This window comes from Apium graveolens, chromosome 3 (assembly GCF_009905375.1).
Source record: "Apium graveolens cultivar Ventura chromosome 3, ASM990537v1, whole genome shotgun sequence".
In the NCBI taxonomy this organism is placed as follows: Eukaryota; Viridiplantae; Streptophyta; class Magnoliopsida; order Apiales; family Apiaceae; genus Apium; species Apium graveolens.
Genome location: NC_133649.1, coordinates 90,290,364 through 90,309,734, shown reverse-complemented (window position 1 = coordinate 90,309,734; position 19,371 = coordinate 90,290,364). Strand labels below are relative to the sequence as shown.

The following is a 19,371-nucleotide window of genomic DNA, read 5'->3' as shown; positions in this document are numbered from 1 at the left end:
TTAAGTTAAGATGAATGATAGGGCGTTATTCTAGGATTGCCCCTTAAGGCCCTTAATTCGTGTTTACCAATTCCAAGTTGCCAATATAGTGTAATGATGTTCGATTTTTGGGTGATTGCCCCTTGTGTCTTTTCAGTTAACAAATTAGACAATGGCGGCATCCGAAGGGTTTATCTTCTTCGGGATCGCCCTCAGATAATACTCGGTCGGCCGCAGCATGTATAAATAAAGAAATTTTGACAGGAAATGCATCTTTATTTAATCAGACTGCTTACATTCTTCGCATATAATTGAAATACAAGCTTTTTAAGAAATTTCTTACTGATAAAATTTCCGAAGGCGACTGGCATGCCAAGTGTTTTTACTTTGTTCGCCTGACAACATTTCGAGCTTATAGGTTCCAGGGCGAACGAATTCGGTCACTTTGTAAGGCCCTTCCCAGTTCGGCTGGAGCTTTCCTTGCTTGGTCGGCATAGATGCAGCCAACTCCCTTAATACTAGGTCTCCTACTCCGAAGGCCCTTTTCTTCACATTGGAGTCATAGTGTTGTGCCGCTTGCAGTAAATACCTCATGTTCCTTTGATGGGCGGCTTCTCTTTCTTCCTCCAGAAAGTCTACGTTCGCCTTCAACCCGAAGCTATTAGTTTTCACATTGTAGGTCTCGGTTCGGTATGATTCCAAGCCCACTTCAACAGGAACTAAGGCCTCGGTGCCATAAGCCATTCTAAAAGGAGTTTCTCCGGTTGATGTCCGGGGGGTGGTTCGGTAAGCCCATAAGATACAAGGGAGTTCCTCTGCCCATCTTCCTTTAGCCTCGCCCAGCCTCTTCTTAATTCCACGGAATATCACCTTGTTCGCCGCTTCAATCGCCTCATTTCCTTGTGGGTGGGCCACTGAGCTAAATTTTTGTTGGATTCCGAAGTGGTGCAGGAACTTGCGGAATTTGTTTCCAATGAATTGAGTTCCATTATCTGAGATGCAAGTTTTTGGAATGCCAAACCGGAGAATGACCTGTTCCAGGAAGAACTTTTTAGCAGCTTCTTCTGTTATGGTTGACAGAGGACGGGCTTCGACCCATTTAGTCATGTAGTCAATGGCGATTATGCAGTATTTCGCTTGCCTCGAGCTGGTAGGAAGTATGCCAACTATATCCACGACCCATACGGCGAACGGAATTGGGCTTAGTATAGAGGTCATCTCTTCAGGAGGTTGCTTCGGGACAGTAGAGAACAACTGGCATTGTACGCATTTCTTTGCATAGTCGATGACGTCTGCTTTCAAAGTGGGCCAGAAGAATCCCTGCCGGAGAATTTTAAAGGCGAGGGAATGACCAGCCAGATGCTCGCCGCAAATTCCTTCGTGTACTGCCTCCAAAGCCTGTTGCTATTCTTCGCTGTTCGAACAGCGTAGAAGGGGTTGACTTACTGATCGACGATATATTCGCCCATTGATGATAGTATAGCTTGATACTCTGTATTTAACCTTCAAGGCATCTTTCCGGTTGGGTGGCATAATGCCCTTCTCCAGAAAGTTCCTGAGGGGGGTCATCCAGTCGCTTCCCTGGTGAATCTCTAGGCATTCTTTCTTTTCGATCGAAGGCATTTTGGCTTCGGTGAGGTAAATAGAACCGGTTAAGTTCTGTGTCTCGGCCGAAGCTAGTCTGGAAAGTGCGTCTGCCCTAGAATTGTTTTCTCTGCCAATTTGACTTAATTCAAAGGTTTCAAATGATAAAGAAGCTTCTCGTACCTTAGTAGCATAGGCTCTCATTCGGGGATCCATTTGTTCATACTCCCCTGTGAAATGTTTCACAACCAACATGGAGTCGCTGAAGGCCCTTAGGTGCTTCTTCTCGAGGCTTCGGGCAAGCTTCATTCCTTCGAGGAGGGCTTCGTACGCGGCCTCATTGTTTGTCAAGGGGAAGTCGAACCTTATGGCCTGGCATATTTCAAATCCTTCGGGGCTGGAGAGGATCAAGCCTTCCCCACACTTTTTTCCGACGACCGACCCGTCTACAAAGAGCTTCCACTTCCCCGGGATCCGGATTAGTTGTTCTTCAGGCGAGAGATCCCTCGGACCCGAGAATGCGCATTCAACCACGAAGTCGACCAAAGCCTGGGCCTTAATTGCCGTTCGGGGGACATATTCGAGATCAAATTCCCCGAGTTCAATGGACCACGCTACGACTCTCCCAGAGGCTTCGGGCCTGGTCAAAATCTTCTTCAGAGGTTGATCGGTGACAACTTGGACCGTCCGGCCTTGAAAATAATGTCGCAATTTTCGGGAGGCCATAACCAACCCATATGCGAATTTCTCGGTGTTGGGGTACCTTGTCTCTGCGTCCTTGAGAACATGGGACACGTAAAACACGGGATGTTGATTACCTTCATAATTCTTCACAAGGACGACCCCAGAGTTCTGTCAAACACAGCTAGATAAAGCTGAAGAGTTTCCTTCGGATCGGGCCTCATCAAGAGTGGTGCCTTTGTTAAATATTCCTTTACTTCTTCGAACGCCTTTTGGCATTCGGGCCCCCACTTAAAATTCTTTGACCCTTTGAGCACGGCGAAGAAAGAAAGTGCTTTCTCGGCTGACCCGGAAATGAAACGCCGAAGGGCGGCGAGTCGGCCCGTCAATTTCTGTATATCTCTAATGCATTTGGGAGGTTCCATATTGATAACCGCTTCGATCTTCTCCGGGTTTGCCTCTATCCCCCGGGCGCTGACCATGTACCTGAGAAACTTTCCACTAGAGACTCCGAAGGTACATTTGTTCAGATTGATCCTCATATTGTTCTTTCGGAGAGTTTCGAAGCATTCCTTTAAGTCCTCGGCATGATCTTGGAACAGTGACTTCACTATCATATCATCCACGTATGCTTCCATGTTCCTTCCAATCTGCTCCTTGAAGACTTTATTCACCATTCGCTGGAATGTGGCTCCAGCGTTCTTCAGTCCGAAGGGCATTTTAATATAAGCATAAGTCCTCTTCGGAGTTATGAACGCTGTCTTGGGCACATCCCTATCATTCATAGCAATTTGATGATAACTAGAAAAAGCATCCAAAAAACTAAGTACCTCATATCCTGCGGTTGCGTCTATTAGTTGGTCGATGTTAGGCAATGGGTAGTGATCCTTCAGACATGCTTTGTTGAGGTCAGTGTAATCCACGCACATCCTCCATTTCCCGTTCGACTTCTTCACGACCACCACATTGGCTAGCCAGTCAGGATACTCGATCTCCTCGATAAATCTGGCCTCTAAAAGTTTTTCCACTTTGGCCTCTATTACCTTCTGTCGTTCGACTGCAAATGTCCTCTTCTTTTGCTTTACCGGCTTGGCCTCAGGCTGCACATTCAAGCAGTGCGTTGCCGTCTTGGGATCCAATCCGGGCATATCTTCAGGCCCCCAGGCGAACACATCATGGTATTGCCGAATGACAGCTATTACCTTCGCCTTCAGGTCTGGCCCCATGTCTTTGCCTATCCGTACCATATTTCCCGAATGGCCTGCGTACAACTCTACTTCTTCAGTCTCCGCCGCAGGTTCGGCGATAGGACTCGAGATATCAGCCCCAAATTTTTCCAACTCAATGTTCAATGTTTCCCGACTCCCGCTGGGTTCGGATTCTGCCCGCTTCCTCTTTTCGGTTCCATCCAGCCCTTCATATTCTTGATCTTTCTCAAGGTCTTCGAGCATTATGATTCGGGCAGTTTTCTGATCGCCCCTCATTTCTCCTACCCCTTTTTCAGTTGGGAACTTGAGTTTGAGGTGAGGTATGGACTCCACTGCTTCGAAAGTAGATAAGAAGGGCCTACCAAATATTGCATTATACGGGCTTTCAATCCGAACCACGTAGAACTTCACCAGCTTCTCGGCGGTATATAACAACTTGCCCAGGAGGACCGGAAGAGTAATCGTTCCCTCGAACTGAATTGGATGGCCTCCGATTGCATAGAGGGGGGCTTCGTTGCAGGGCTCTAGTTGTTCTCCCGCCAAGTTCATCTTACAGTAGGTTTTGTGGAATAGTATATTGGCTGAGCTGCCGGTATCCACCATCACCTTCCATATTTTGTTTTTCCCGATGATAGGATTGATGATCAGAGGGTCCTCGTGCGGGCGAATGACATCCTCACAGTCTTCAGTGCTGAATGTCATGGGCATGTGGGGCTTTGCTTGCCCGAACTGATACAGATTGTACACCTGTCGGGCGTACCTCTTCTTTGCAGTCTTGCTATCCTTATCCAGGATGCTCCCCCCAGATATTGTTTTTACTTCGCCCCTTATCCTGTCCCTTCGTTCTGGCTCATCGGCCTCTACTTCCTCCTCTGGGTTTTCCTTCGGCCCCAATCTATCTCTCAGATCTCGAACGAACTGATTAAGCTCGCCGTCTTTGATCATGCGCTCAATGAGCTTCTTGAGGTGGTATCATTCATCTGTGTTATGCCCCTTGTCCCTGTGATAGTCACATTACTTATCGGGGTTCTTCTTGTTGTTCGGGACCTTCATCTTGGCGGGGCGAACAAATCCCGGCTTGCCTTTTATCTCATGGAGAATCTTGGAGATCGGCGCATTCAAAGGACTGAACACGGCCGAATCTCTATCTCGACGTCGTTCAACCCCACGATCTGTTTCCTTCCTTCCTTCCTTCCTTTCTGCTATCCCTCCGGTCAGACCCTGATCTTGAGCCCTCATATCTGTCAGCTCGCTTTGATCGGTCGTCCCTTCTTGTGTCTTTATATCCCCCAATACTTTCCATCTTGCGGCGAATATTCTCGCCTCTCACATATATCATTTAGGGATTTTGGGGGGAAATCGTAAAGAGATGAACGAAGCTTTTTACCTTTATAGGGGTCTAGCCCCGCCGTTAGGAAGCCCATAGCTTTGATTTTGTCCAGATTGGTGACCATTCCCGCTTCTTCCTTGAATCTGGCGAGATAATCCCCCAGCTCCTCATTCGCCCTCTGCCGACAGTGGACCAAGGCTTCGGTGTCCTTCGCCTTTCGGCACAGGTGCGAGTAGTACTTTAAAAATTTCCTCTTCAACTGCTCGTAAGACCCGATTGACCGAGGCTTCAGGGATTTGTACCACATCGAGGCAGACCCTTTGAGATAAGTCTTAAACATCTTGCACAACATTATATCGTTATGGCCCATACCAACCATCAGGAGTTCATACTTTTCACAATGGTCCTCGGGGTCCCCTTTCCCGTTGAACTCGCTCATCTTGGGGAATTGTCTCTCTTCGCCCGGAGGGGGTCGGTACAGTTCAATCTCTTGTGTTACAACAGGTTCTCGATCGGGCCTCCTATCACCGAACAGGGCCTTCTCTAAGCGATTGAGACTGAGGCGGAATCCATCAGGCTCCTCGTCTGAATCGGACGAGTAGGGTTGCTTTGCCCTCTTCCTTCGGGGATGCGAATCAGAGTCAGACTCATCTTCTTCGTCATACGCCCTACGTTCCCTTCTATCCTTATGTGCTCCGTCGGTCTCTTCGGCCCGCAGTACTTCCCTCAAGGCTCGGTCTTTCAGTTCAATTTCCTCCCTCTGCAGTTGCAGGGCCTTCAACCAGAGCGCATCAGCTTCTCTTTTCTTGGCTCGCGCTTCCGCTTCCTTGTCAACTTGATCAACTTTGGCCTTACCCTTCTCCGCGGCCTTTTCTGCCCGGATCTTTAGGAGTAAGGCCTGTTCTTCAGGGGTTAGCGTAATAACCCCGTCCTCGTAACCCAGGCGGCGGTGAATGTTCATGAATTGTTTCTGTCATAGTCTCGTTCTCAACTTGTAACTCTCGTACTTCCCACAGACGGCGCCAAATGTTACGCCCAGATCCTTTCGGTGGTATGAACAGGCTTCGGCTGGATTGAAGAAGGCTTCGGACGTACCTGAAAGTGAAGAGAATGCGAGGGTTTGGACCCCCGATTCACCTCCGGTGTGAGAATCAGAATCTGGCTGTAAAATTAGGGTAGTAATACAAGAGCAGAAAATGTTGAGAGTGTGTATGTTTTATCTTACTTCACAAGGGTTTTTATACCCAATCATGCCATGAATGTTCTTCCGTTACCAACCATTAATGAGGGAGTGAAAAGGGGGCGTTATGTCCCTTGCATTGTCCAACGGTCCGCGAGTAGCAGGCCTCGGCCTGGGCTGCTTCCATGGGCCTCGGCGGCGCGGGCCTGGAGGTCCTTCGGCCCAGTAGCACAACCGCTTAATGGGCCTTCGTTCAATGGGCCTTATTGGGCCTATAACCAACAATATCCCAATACTTTTCCTGGCTAAAAAGTATATATCCGGGTTGAATGGTGAATAAAGTGTGTCCATTATTAGGGTAATTACTTGTTTTCGTATTCATAATAAATCAATAAAATATTATAAAATATAGATGTGATAATTTTTCACTCGAGGAGAATTCTGATATTAAGCTCCAGTTCATCTAAAATATTAAAAGATGAATCAGAAAATTTTATTTTATATTCTAATGCCCATCAAAGAAATAGAATATTGACACCAACGGACTCCTCGGGTAAATGTGGGTTTTCCTGTGACATAAAATTGAATTTGACTTAGAGTTCAATAATTAATTTGTAAATAGCAAATTAAACACCCAATTACATGATTTTCTAATTTTGAAATAATATAAATTTGGTGACTAGAGAGAATAAGATAAATCTTGATTGCGTAATTAATATCGCTTTGATTACGAGAATTGGGCTACCACTAAAGCCTGTAAGGGTCCAAAATCCTGAATATTAATTAATTTCGTAATTAATTAATAAATGGTAAATCAGCTTCATAGGGATAAATAAGCCTTGACTTTGATATAAGGCCCGGGCTACGTACAAGACCCATTAAGAAGATGTATGACATTCAAACCAAGAAGGATAACACATTGATCAGACATGATGGACCAGATTAGGCCTGATGGAACAAAGAAGGCCCGAATGACCCACAATATTTACTATTTTCGTAGTTGATAAATGTGGTAAAAATCAGCTACTAAAAAAAGTCCTAATAAGGGTATGAAACATTGCGGATTAGCACCCAAGAGACCTCGTTGAATAAGGAATTAATTTCCTACTTCTTAGGACCCCAAAGTCCATTATAATTCTGAGACTTGTCCACCAAGTCTCCTACAGCTAATCTAATTCGAGGTGTTCCACACCTATATAAGGGGTCTCACCCCCTCAAATCAAAACTATGTTTTTTGGCTTGATTCTCTAATTCACAGAGATACATAGGCATCTCGTAAAGGCAGAGTTAAGTTACGAAACACGAGAGCAGCCATTAAAGGCCTTAAAGGCCTTGAGCTCCCGAACCTTAGTAATTAATACAACAATTAATACACCCTAGTTTTCAATCCATAACGGTGACGAAATCTATATTTTAATTTATTTTTACATGTCTTTATCATAATCTCATAAAAATATGTAGACAAATTGAGAGGATTAAAACTTTGAAAATCACTGAGAACGAACTTTCAAGTTTAGGGCTCATTTGTTAAATCTAAACAATATTTTTTGAGCCAGTCAAATTCTGTATGAGTAAAAAATCTAAAAATCTGAATACTAATGAACGATGTCATTTGGTAAACAAAATGTAAAATTTTCTGAATGGTAAAATTTCAAGTTATTTAATATTTATTACAAGAAAAGTATATTTAGGGAAGTTATATGAGTACACGTTATATTTTTAACGGTAAAGTTCATCATATTCTATAATTACAAAAATAACCCCTACATTCACATTAAAAATTCTCTTACTCACCTAATAATACGTACTTAGAAATATATACTAATTCGATTATTAGAAAAAAAAATGCATTTAATCTATATGCATGTATCTATAAATTCAATATAAAAATCCAAGTTCCCGACTTCAAAGCCTTATTTTTTTATCAATTTCTAATAATTATTCTTTTACGATTTTGTTTTTTTCTAATTTTTTTATGATTCTAATTTACTTCATTGTCCAAAAATAGAATTTAATTCAGTTAAGTGAAGTTTCCCTTTGCAGATACTAATAATAATTTTATGCAAAATTGATATTATTTACTTGTGAATTATTATTAGTAGTATTTTTGTTGACGGAAGACCTTTATAAATTTTTAAATTATAATAAAATATAATATTATATAGAATATGAATAGGTTACAAGGAGTAATTACTTTTTAAAGAAATAGTGTGTTAATGACATAGGCTACCAATAAGTTTCTAAACGACACAACCTAAATATTTTGGACTCGTTCAGCTACTTTTTGTATCATCTAGATTAAAAAGAGTATTGACAAATAATCTTAATGATGAAACAACGAGTCATCGAGTTCAACCAGCTTCCTTCCATGGTTAACAAATGGGCCTTTAGCCTAAAATTTTTAAAAGTAAAAAACTCTCATTGTTAGTCATTAATTTCAAGGGTTAATATTGAATTAGTAGTAGTATACTTCTACAATCATATACTGCTTTAACTTTTCGATAAAAAAGGGTTATTTGCCACTTTTTAAAATATAAAAGTTGTTTTTCTTTAAAAAGTGATTCTTAGTCATTTTTTTTTAAAATTTAAAATTAATGGTTGATCATTATAATAATATAAATTTGAAAGTTCGGCTAATAAAAAATGCAGGTAAAATACCTCACAATGCTATAATTTATTCTAAAAAAAGTTAAATGTGACTATCAATCAGATATCCTTAGTTCAACATATTCTTTTATACCACTTTAAAGGTATTATTTGTGGTTAGTAGGACTACACATGAGGTGAGTTGGGTAGATTTGACAGTTTTAACTATCCAATTCATTTAGTACAAGTTATAAAAATATAAACCCGTTAATTTAAAAAAATAACAAACTCAACCTTACGGATTGGAGAGTTAGGATTGAATTGATCAGGTGGTTAAAAAACAAAATCATGCCACAACCATATCATATGTAGTTGTTCTGATTTCTAAAGATTCTTGTCTGCTAAGCTATTTAAGGGAAACCTACCACTAGGTCTATAATACAATTCTTTTCAACTTATTCACGTAAATATTCACGTAAATATTCAGATCAATAAACGTGGAATAGTTTTCAAAACAATATTTCATTGAATTTGCTATATTATACTGGAAATCTTTTCCCATTCTTTTTTGTCTCAACAAAATATGTAAGAACTGTTTATAGGCACTCTTTTGTACATATAATTTACTTAATGATGTTTCTAGATTATGTAATTTTTAAAAAAGTAAAAAACTAATAACAAAATTTCTAGATCTTTAAGATTCTAACTCTCATCGCAAGAATCCTCCGAGACATAGGAATTCTACTACATGTTAATGGTATCATAATTAATTTATGCTATCTCGTCTATGTAGCTAATGCTACTCACCAAGGAGTACTGGTGCGATATACCAAAATGGGCAGGAGATAATAATAGAATCGGGTTGAGTTATTTTTAAGGTTTTAAATAGGTAAAATCTTACCCAATCCGTTATTATCGGCCCAAATAAAAACTAACCCAATTAATCCACGATTTTGAATGATTCAGTTTGTCAGCCCAATTCGGGGTTGGACCGAGTCGGTTTTAACATGTTTAACGGCCTATAAGCAGCCCTAATAGTTAGCAATAAATTTATCAATTTAGTGCTAAATCATAACCTAGTAATTTGTGGTGATTGAAATGGCTAGTCTTTGAAATGGTAAAATAACATATATAAATGGTAATTTGTATTGAATCGATGGATACCAGATTTGTACCGATTCGATCTAGTTTTATTGAATCTGAATATTTTGGGTTTGATTTTTAAACCCGAATTATTTTCAGGTCGTTTTAGATTTAAGTCATATCATTTCGAACCTGACTCGAAAATCCAAACCCATTCTGTCCCAACCTAAATTTGAAGCCCACCGGACCCGAAACATGTGTAAATATATAAATAATATTTTACATAAACATGTATTGTCCTGTAATTTGAAGTAGCTATGAATTGAAGTAGTATTATATGTATACCATACTGCATTACTAATATTAGTACTACAAATAATTGTACTTTGTACAAACTATCACAATACAGTCTAACATTAAACTAATTATCGTTAAACATGTTTTCAACAATAGGGTTCGAAACGAGTTTATTATAGGCCAATATTGTTGGCTTGTTTCACCAACAATTTCATCCTTAGAAGTGTGATCCATTGCTTTATCTGAATCCTCTAATTCAAACCCAACAATTTCAGTATATTTAGATCCATGATCCCTTTGCTTGAATCAGATTCTAGTAATCCTTCACTGAAGTTTATGGGAATCAAGTTGCAATTTTTTAGACATCCATTAACCTGAACCCGAACACAACTCGACGAGTTCTAGTTTGGCAGTGATTCGGGTTTTCCTGAGTTCGGATTCGTGTTTGGCAAGGAAAATCGGGTTCGGGTTTGGCAAAGAAAATTGGGTTCAGGTTTGATTTTTTCTAAACTCATTTTGACTGACCCGATTACCATCCGTAATAATATATACTATTTAGTTTCAGTGTATCATTTGGGGTTTGTCCATGTATAATCTTGACAGTGTGTCCGAATGTGATTTTTTTTTGAAATCATGTTACTTCCATTACTTAAATATTATCAAAAATCATAACATCGTACATGAAGTCAGGAGCATAATGAACCCACTCCTGTGAATCTGACGCATAATGAGAAACTCTGTCTAATAAATGAGCTACTCTATTCGCAAATATATGACATTAACACTTGATCAAAGTGTTTAAAATATTCGAACACAATATTCTATAATAGTGTGAAAATATGATCTCCCTTGAACCCTATTACATGCATCAGCTAGCACATTGGCATCCATTTTAAATATAAAGTTTTTAAAGCCCAACCTATATGCCCAAATAAATCCCTTTTTAACTTAAATTTCAACTTCTCTTGGTTGCAACAACCCATTCAGTCTCTTACATCTTACTCGGACAAATCTTCCATCACCATCTCTATAATCCCTCGTAGACCAAAATAATTTTCTTCTACAAATAAATCCACATTTATCTTAATTTTTTACCCACCCCTGTGATGGAGCACTCCATTATCTGATACTTGAGTTCAGTCGATTTACACATGCTTATGTGGATAAAAATAACCCGAAAGATACATTAAATATGAAATTTAATAAATCAAAAGTGGTTCATTTAATGAGTCTCAATTAATAAATCTCGGTAAATAATATTGCATTAGTTAGGCTCTAAAGGGCCAAAGTTATAGTCCGATCAAGACCCAGCTGCGTTAAAGGGCTTGGCCCAATCTTCTAGCAAGGCAATGCTGACATAAGGCCCGCAAACCATGAATTTAATATTAAATTTGCAGGTCATAATTCATCCAAAATTATAGCTAGGAAAGAAAAGTTGAATCAAACTCAATCTCTTGAAAGAGTAGTCCACAAGCAATACAATCCTCTAAGGAAGTAAATCTCAACTTTCTAGGACTTTAAAGCCTAATCAAATCTGGAGACTTGCCCACCAAGTTTCCCAACCCTAAAACACAGGCTCCCAACGCCTATATAAAGGGTCTGATCCCTTCTTCCTAGAACTATGTTTTGGCTTGATTCTCTACACATTAGATATACATAGGAATCTCGTGAAGGTAGACCTAAATCATGAGTCACGAGTGCAACCATTAAAGCTAGAATATCTCCATCATAAAATTAAATAAACTATTTATTACACGTGATAAACACGCTCTAGTTTTATTCCGCAATATCTAGCACCGTCTGTGGGAAGAAGACATCAACCATGGTAAGCACACAAAGCAGATCTGAAGGGATTCCTGCTGGAACTACCCATATTATCTCGTCCATCATCGAAATTACGCCATATTCCACTTATGCCACCCATGGAACACATATCCCAGTAATAACATCTAATCCACTAACTCAAACTAAAGGAACAAATTCCTCTATCCAGGACCCCCCTTTTGGAACAAATCCACAATCTCAACTCCTAAGCCACCAATCTCAAACACTGACTGCCCCGATTAGCTCCCAACCAGGATTTGAGATGTTAACCTTAGTGTTTACAGGGACGGGAAACCCAACTTACGGGATGCTAATATACCCCAATATTGGGGAACTAGGCTGCGCCCACCATGTAGGCCACAACCTTGGGATAATCCTAATTATATATGGGGATTGAAACCTATTCCCGATGGACGTGAATTTCCGGTCCCCACGGCGAGTTTAGTAAAGAATCTAGTGATGAAGATGTGCACCATCGAAGAAGGCACCGAGATAAGAAGCTCGTTGGAAGCAGACGTCCACACTTGCAAGAATTAGAGAGTTTTGAAGCATAGACTTTAAAAGAAAAGATCTTGGCTCATGAAACGGAGATGGAAAATCTCAAAAATGATCAGGAGGATAAGAAGGGCAGGCAGACCCTGAGGGCTAACATTTATGGAAGGACGAGAGCTACCCCTCAAGTTATTGATCTGGAGGACAAACCTCGAAGGAGGACTCTAGAAGCATTTAGGGCTGATCCCAACGAGTTGCTACCCCTTGAAGATCCTGATGATCCAACTTTACCTTTATAGCTGATATCATGAACACTCACATCACAAGGAAATTCAAGATGCCAACTATTAAAGTATATGATGGAAAGGGAGACCCGGTGAACCATATAATAACTTTCTCTAATGCATTACAGTTAGAACCTATAAATGATGCTATTAAGTGAAGGGCATTTTCTTAAACTCTATTAGGCATGGCGTAAAGATGGTACATATATCTACCCCAAACTCTATCAGACGCTTTAGGAATCTCAGCCAGGATTTTATTAAACAGTTCATCAGCGGGAGGGTGCATGAGAAAATATCAGCATCCCTTATGAATCTAGAGCAAGGATACAAAAAATCCCTGAGGAAATACTTGAACTGATTTACAAAAGAAGTCTTGAAGGTCCCATATTTGGATGATAAAGTGGCCATGACAACTGTGCAACAAGGAATGATGAATGAGCTCTTCAAAATGTCATTGGCTAAACGTGCCCCTAAAAGGATGCTTTAGTTGCAGGATAGGGCAGAGAAGTACATAGAAGCCGATAAGTCCATGAAGAAGTATGTGACTCAGTTGGAAAGTGAGGAGAATAGCAAAAAATATACAGGAAATCAGGAGTATGACAACAAAGACAAACACCCACATGTGTCTAAGAAAGCAGATGTGCCTCCCAAGAAGGTGGGACAATAATTTATTGAATATTATCGATTGAACACACCACGAAGCCATATATTGTTGGAGATTGAGAAAGATAGGGATGTGAGATGGCTGAAGCCACTTTGAACTGACCCTGATAAAATAGACAAGAGTTTATTTTATCGCTTTCATAAGGATACGGAGAACGATACAGATTTTTTCCTAGAATTGAAGGATGAAAATTGAGTTCCTAATTCTACGTGGAAGGCTCAACAAGTTCACTAAAGATGGAGACATAAACCGTGGAAGAAGAGAATATAATGATAAGAGAAGGGATAAAGACTATCAAGGAAAGGCTCCTCAGCCTAGAAGCTCTGTCATAAATATGATTTTCGAAGGGCCAACCGCTTCCAAAAAATCAAACAAATCAAGGAAAGCCTATGAAAGAGAAGTAATGCACATTGTAGGGGAGGTGACCCAGTGAGCTAAAAAATAAATCTTTTTGTCCTTCAAAGACATAAAGACATGGATCTGGAAGAAATAAATACCCCTCACCATGATCCGTTGGTCATATCACATGTGATAGGCAACTTCCCAGTTATTAAATTATTAATTAACAATGGATAGTTGGTAGATATTCTATCCAACAAAACATTTCTACAGATGGGATACACGGGTGCACAACTGACACCAACTGATATGCTGATTCATGGCTTTAACGAAGTCGAATGTTAAAAAGGTACCATTATACTCCCGATTACCAAGGGGACAGAACCTCAGCAGGCCACCTTGATAAGTGACATTTATATCCACTTAGAACGCTTCGTGAATGCTCAAATTGGTATTTTGTACTCAAGTTATTTGATGTGTTTATTTGTAGTGTTTTACATATCAGGGTATATTTTGAAGGAAAGAATATATATTGCATTGTTATTATGTTAAAAGAGTGTTAGGATGGAGCCTCGGTCGATTGCACGAAGGAAACCAGCACGAGAAGATCACAAAAGCAAAAAATTCCATTTTTTCCAGAAAGGTAGGGCGGCCGCGTTACACTTGAGAGCGGCCGCGCTGGTTTGGCAGATTTCAGGGCGGCCGCGCTAGGTCAATTTTTCAGAATCCTGATTCTAATAGAAAACTGATTTCCTGGACTTCTGCTCTAATTGGACTGGTATTTAAAGACTCTTAAAAAGATGTTTTTCATATACGAGAGCAAGGAGAAAACAGGAGGAAGACCTAATAGCATAGAGAAGAAGGTCTAGTTTTTACTTGTGATTCTTTGCTTAAGTTTTAATCTTGGATGCTTGTTTTTTTTGTTGTTTGAACCTAATACTCTTGTTAACGTACTTTGCTATTATTAGTCAGTTTATAAAGACTTAGTTAATTTATCATGCTTTCATTGAAACCCATGATGACGATGAGTTCGGTTATGAACTAATCGTTGTCATGGGGTTCCAACGGATTTACTTATGAATTTTTATAGTTAATTATTTTGATACCTAAGTATGTGGTGATTGTATGATATCCTTGTATTGGTTGTGCGTATTCGTCTTATGAGCGTCGTGAAGTTATAAGATAGTTTGTTAATCTCTATTAAAGAGACAATGAATATAGGGATTTAGAACTTGCCATGCTAGCATAGGTTTATATATTTATTATGCATGATTCGTAGGTAATTTTAACCATCTTACTTGCCCTATATAATCACAATAGATAACTTGTGCATTAAACCTTTATGTTGTTAAATTCTATAGACATATAAGGTCTCAACATAATTGGTGTCTATTAAGCTTCTATCTCTTTTGTGGATGTTTGGTAGTAGGGTATTCGTAGAACAAAAGTTTCCGTTTACTAGTTTTGTGTTATCTGATTAGTTGTCATCACCATTGCATGCTAAGGTTAAGAATAATAACTTTGAATGAAGTATTTAATGAAGATAGAATCCCATGTTTGTCTCATATAGTTAATTCAATCACTTTTATTCATAGTTAATTGCATGTTAGTTAATCTTAGTTAAAAACATCTCAACTTGTTATTGTCTTAGCATTGAGCGATAGCAATACCATTGTTGCATAGGTGCATAATCTTAAGTTAACCAAAAAGAGTCTCCGTGGAATCTAATTTATATCTTATACTATTTGCGAATGCGTATACTTGCGTGTAATTTTAACACTTATTTCCGCCCTAACAAGTTTTTTGCGTGCAATACCATTGTTGCATAGGTGCATAATCTAATTTATGTGCTTGACATCAATGGTCGTTAAAGTTCCCTAACACGGATATTTTACTTACTTATTTTCTTATTTGTATTTCAGGTACTCTAGAGAGCGTTTATGCTAACGTATTCTCGATCTCGCAAGAGAATACTGGATAAAGACGAGGAAGAAGTTGAAGTAGTTGAAGAATTTTTTTCGAAAGTTGAGAAAGTTGAAGAAGAAGCGATTGTTGCAATGGGAGAACCAATAGCAAATCTGAAAGCTTTGATGGATTACTCTAAACCAAAGATCACTGACATTCAGTCTAACATTGTCAGACCAGGCATCGCGGCTAATACTTTTGAAATCAAGGCTAGCACAATTCGGACGGTGCAGAACTCAGTCCAGTTTGGGGGTTCTCCAACGGAAGATCCCAACATGCACATTAGAGATTTCATCGAGATATGTGACACTTTTAAATTCAACAATGTTTCCGAAGATGCTATTAAGATGAGGCTTTTCCCATTCTCTCTGAGGGATAAAGCTAAGTGTTGCTTGCATTCTCTACCACCAGGCTCTATTATGACTTGGAAAGATCTTACTCAGAAGTTTCTTACTAAATTCTTCCATATGGCAAAGACAGATGCAATCAGGAACACTCTTACTCAATTTACGCAGCAATCGGGAGAGACTTTATGTGAAGCTTGGGAGCGTTATAAGGAGATATTTAAGAAGTGTCCTCATCACGGGATGCCTAAATGGATGATTATCAAGTGCTTTTATAATGGTTTGGGAGCACAGTCTAGACCCATGCTCGATACAGCATCAGGTGGAGCCTTATGGGCTAAGAGCTATGATGAAGCTTATGAGTTAATTGAACTGATGGCTGCTAATGAATACCAGAACCCATCTCAAAGACTACCACAAGGCGAGGTAGCAGGAACTCTGGAGGTGGATGCATCTACTGCTATAGCTGCTCAACTTAAGGCTTTAACGATGAAGGTGGATTCTTTGGTTAATTATGGAGTTAATCATATCACAAGTGTTTGTGAGCTTTGTGCAGATGCACATGAAACTGAGCAGTGTGCTATTTCTAGTGAATCAGATCAGTTTGTAAGCAACTTTCAGAGGTCACAACAACCAGTTCCAGCCACTTATCATCCTAACAACCGCAATCATCCTAACTTTAGCTGGAGCAATAATCAGAATATGGTGCAACAGCCATATCAGTAGTATGCATCAAAGCAATTTAACCCTCCTGGTTTTCAACAACCGTAATATGCACCAAGATAACAACTCTAACTTCAACAACTATCACATGGAAGTACAAGTCAATCTACTGAAAAATATAAATTGGAGGAGTTGAGGCTCATGTGCAAGAGCCAAGCGATTTTTATCAAAACTCTGGAGAATCAAATTGAGCAGATTGCCAATGACTTGTTGAATCGACAACCTGGTACACTTCCTAGTGACACAGAAGTTCCAGGAAAGAGGGAAGCAAAAGAGCAGGTCAAGGTAATTACATTGAGGTCTGGGAAAGTTGCGAGCCCCGAAAAATCTTAAGTTCCAGAATCTGAAGTTTTGTCTGAAGAAGATGTGCAGAAGGATGCATAAGTGGAAGCAAGGAAGAAAACTGTGGAACACACTCCTCCTGATGGTAATATAGGGGAGAAACAGGTCTATACTCCACCTTCTTTTCCTAAGAGGCTGCAAAAGCAAAAGTTGGATAAGCAATTTGCTAAGTTTCTGGAGGTGTTCAAGAATCTTCATATCAATATACCTTTCACTGAAGCTCTTGAACAAATGCCAAGTTTTGCGAAGTTCATGAAAGGTATTCTCTCAAGGAAAGTGAAGATCGATGACTTAGAGACTGTTGCTCTTATAGAGGAATGTAGTGTTGTGCTGTAACAGAAATTGCCTCCCAAGCTTAAATATCCTGGAAGCTTCACTATTCCTTGTACCATCGGAAACTTGTCGTTCGACAAGTGTTTATGTGATTTGGGAGCTAGCATCAATCTGATGCCTTTGTCTATCTTCAAGAATTTGGGTTTACCTGATCTAAAACCTACATATATAACTTGCAGTTGGCCGATCGTTCTATTAAATATCCATGAGGAATTGTGGAGGATGTCTTGGTCAAGGTGGACAAACTCATCTTTCCTGCTGACTTTGTAATTCTTGATTTCGAGAAGGATAAGAAGATTGCTATAATCTTGGAAAGATGGCTACTGGACGAACCTTGATTGATGTGCAGAAGGGTGAGCTCACTATGCGAGTACTAGATCAGGATGTGACCTTTAATGTTTTCAATGGCATGAAATTGCCTACCGATAAAGAGGAGTGCTTAAAGGTGGAATTGGTTGATTCTGTGGTTACTTCAGAACTTGATCATATGCTAAGGTCTGATGCCTTAGAGAAAGCCTTGATGGGGAATTCAGATAGTGAAGATGAAGAAGGTGATGAGCAGTTGCAGTATCTGAATGCTTCTCCTTAGAAGTGAAGGCTAAATATGCCTTTTGAATTTATTGGAATTTCAGAACTCAAAAATGCCGAGGGGCATCTCAAGCCATCTATTGAGGAAGCTCCTAAACTCGAGCTTAAACCTTTGCCTAAACACTTGAGGTATGTGTTTTTGGGTGATGCATCTACATTGCCTATTATTATTGCATCTGACCTTTCAGGTAGTGATGAGGAAAAACTCTTGAGAATTCTTAAAGAGTTCCAGTCAGCAATTGGATGGACTATAACAGATGTTAAGGGAATCAACCCTTCTTATTGTATGCATAAAATTCCGCTAGAGGAAGGAAGTAAGACAACTGTTGAGCAATAGAGGAGGTCGAATCCTATCATGAAGGAGGTCATGAAGAAGGAAATTCTTAAGTGGCTAAACGCATGCATCATCTATCTTATTTCTGATAATTCTTGGGTGAGCCCAGTTCAGTGTGTGCCGAAGAAAGGAGGCATCACCGTGGTTGCTAATGAAAAGAATGAGCTTATTCCTACTCGAACAGTCACGGGGTGGAGAGTTTGCATGGATTACATGAAGCTAAACAAATCCACGAGGAAAGATCACTTCTCTCTTCCTTTTATTGATCAGATGCTTGACAGGTTGGCTGGGCATTAATACTACTGTCTTCTGGATGGCTATTCGGGCTATAATCAGATTTGCATCGCTCTAAAAGATCAGGAGAAGACTACCTTCACCTGTCTGTTTTGTACTTTTTCCTTTAGAAGAGTTTCTTTTGGGTTATGTGGTGCACCTGCCACATTTCAGAGATGCATGATGGCCATCTTCTCTGACATGATTGGTCAGAATGTGGAGGTGTTCATGGATGATTTTTCTGTGTTCGGGGATTCTTTCGACGAGTGCTTACAAAATCTTGATGCAATTCTTAAAAGGTGTGTTGAGACCAATCTGGTTTTCAACTGGGAGAAATGTCACTTTATTGTGCAACAGGGCATCATTCTTGGGCACAAGATCTCTAGTAAAGGTCTTGAGGTGGACAAATCCAATATGGGGGTCATTGAAAACCTTCCTCCACCAATTTATGTTAAGGGGATCCGCAGTTTTCTTGGTCATGCGGGTTCTTATCGGCGGTTCATCAAGGATTTCTCTAAAACCTCTAAACCATTGTGCAATCTATTAGAGAAAGATGTCCCTTTCAAGTTTGATGATGAGTGTCTAGCTTCTTTTGAGAGCTTAAAGAAGAGCTTGATCACGACACCTGTCATAACTGTACCTGATTGGAATGAGCCTTTTGAAATGATGTGCGATGCGATGACTATGCAGTTGGAGCAGTTCTTGGGCAAAGGAAGAACAATATATTTCATGTGGTCTACTATTCTAGTACGACCCTCAATGATGCTCAACTGAACTACACTACTACTGAGAAGGAACTTTTAGCCATTGTCTACGATTTTGAGAAGTTTAGATCTTATTTGCTTGGCACGAAGGTGACAGTTTTTACTGATCACGCTGCGATTCGCTATCTCGTATCGAAGAAGGACTCGAAACCTAGATTGATTAGATGGGTTCTT

At 39.9% G+C, this 19,371-nt stretch overlaps 1 non-coding gene across 1 annotated transcript; it reads right to left on the bottom strand.

Annotated features, from left to right (window-relative positions):
* Positions 1-15,978: 15,978 nt before the first annotated feature.
* LOC141716372 (small nucleolar RNA R71) lies at positions 15,979-16,085 on the bottom strand. The gene has a single exon (XR_012573084.1). It is a non-coding gene; the product is annotated as a small nucleolar RNA R71 (small nucleolar RNA).
* Between the last annotated feature and the right edge of the window lie 3,286 nt (positions 16,086-19,371).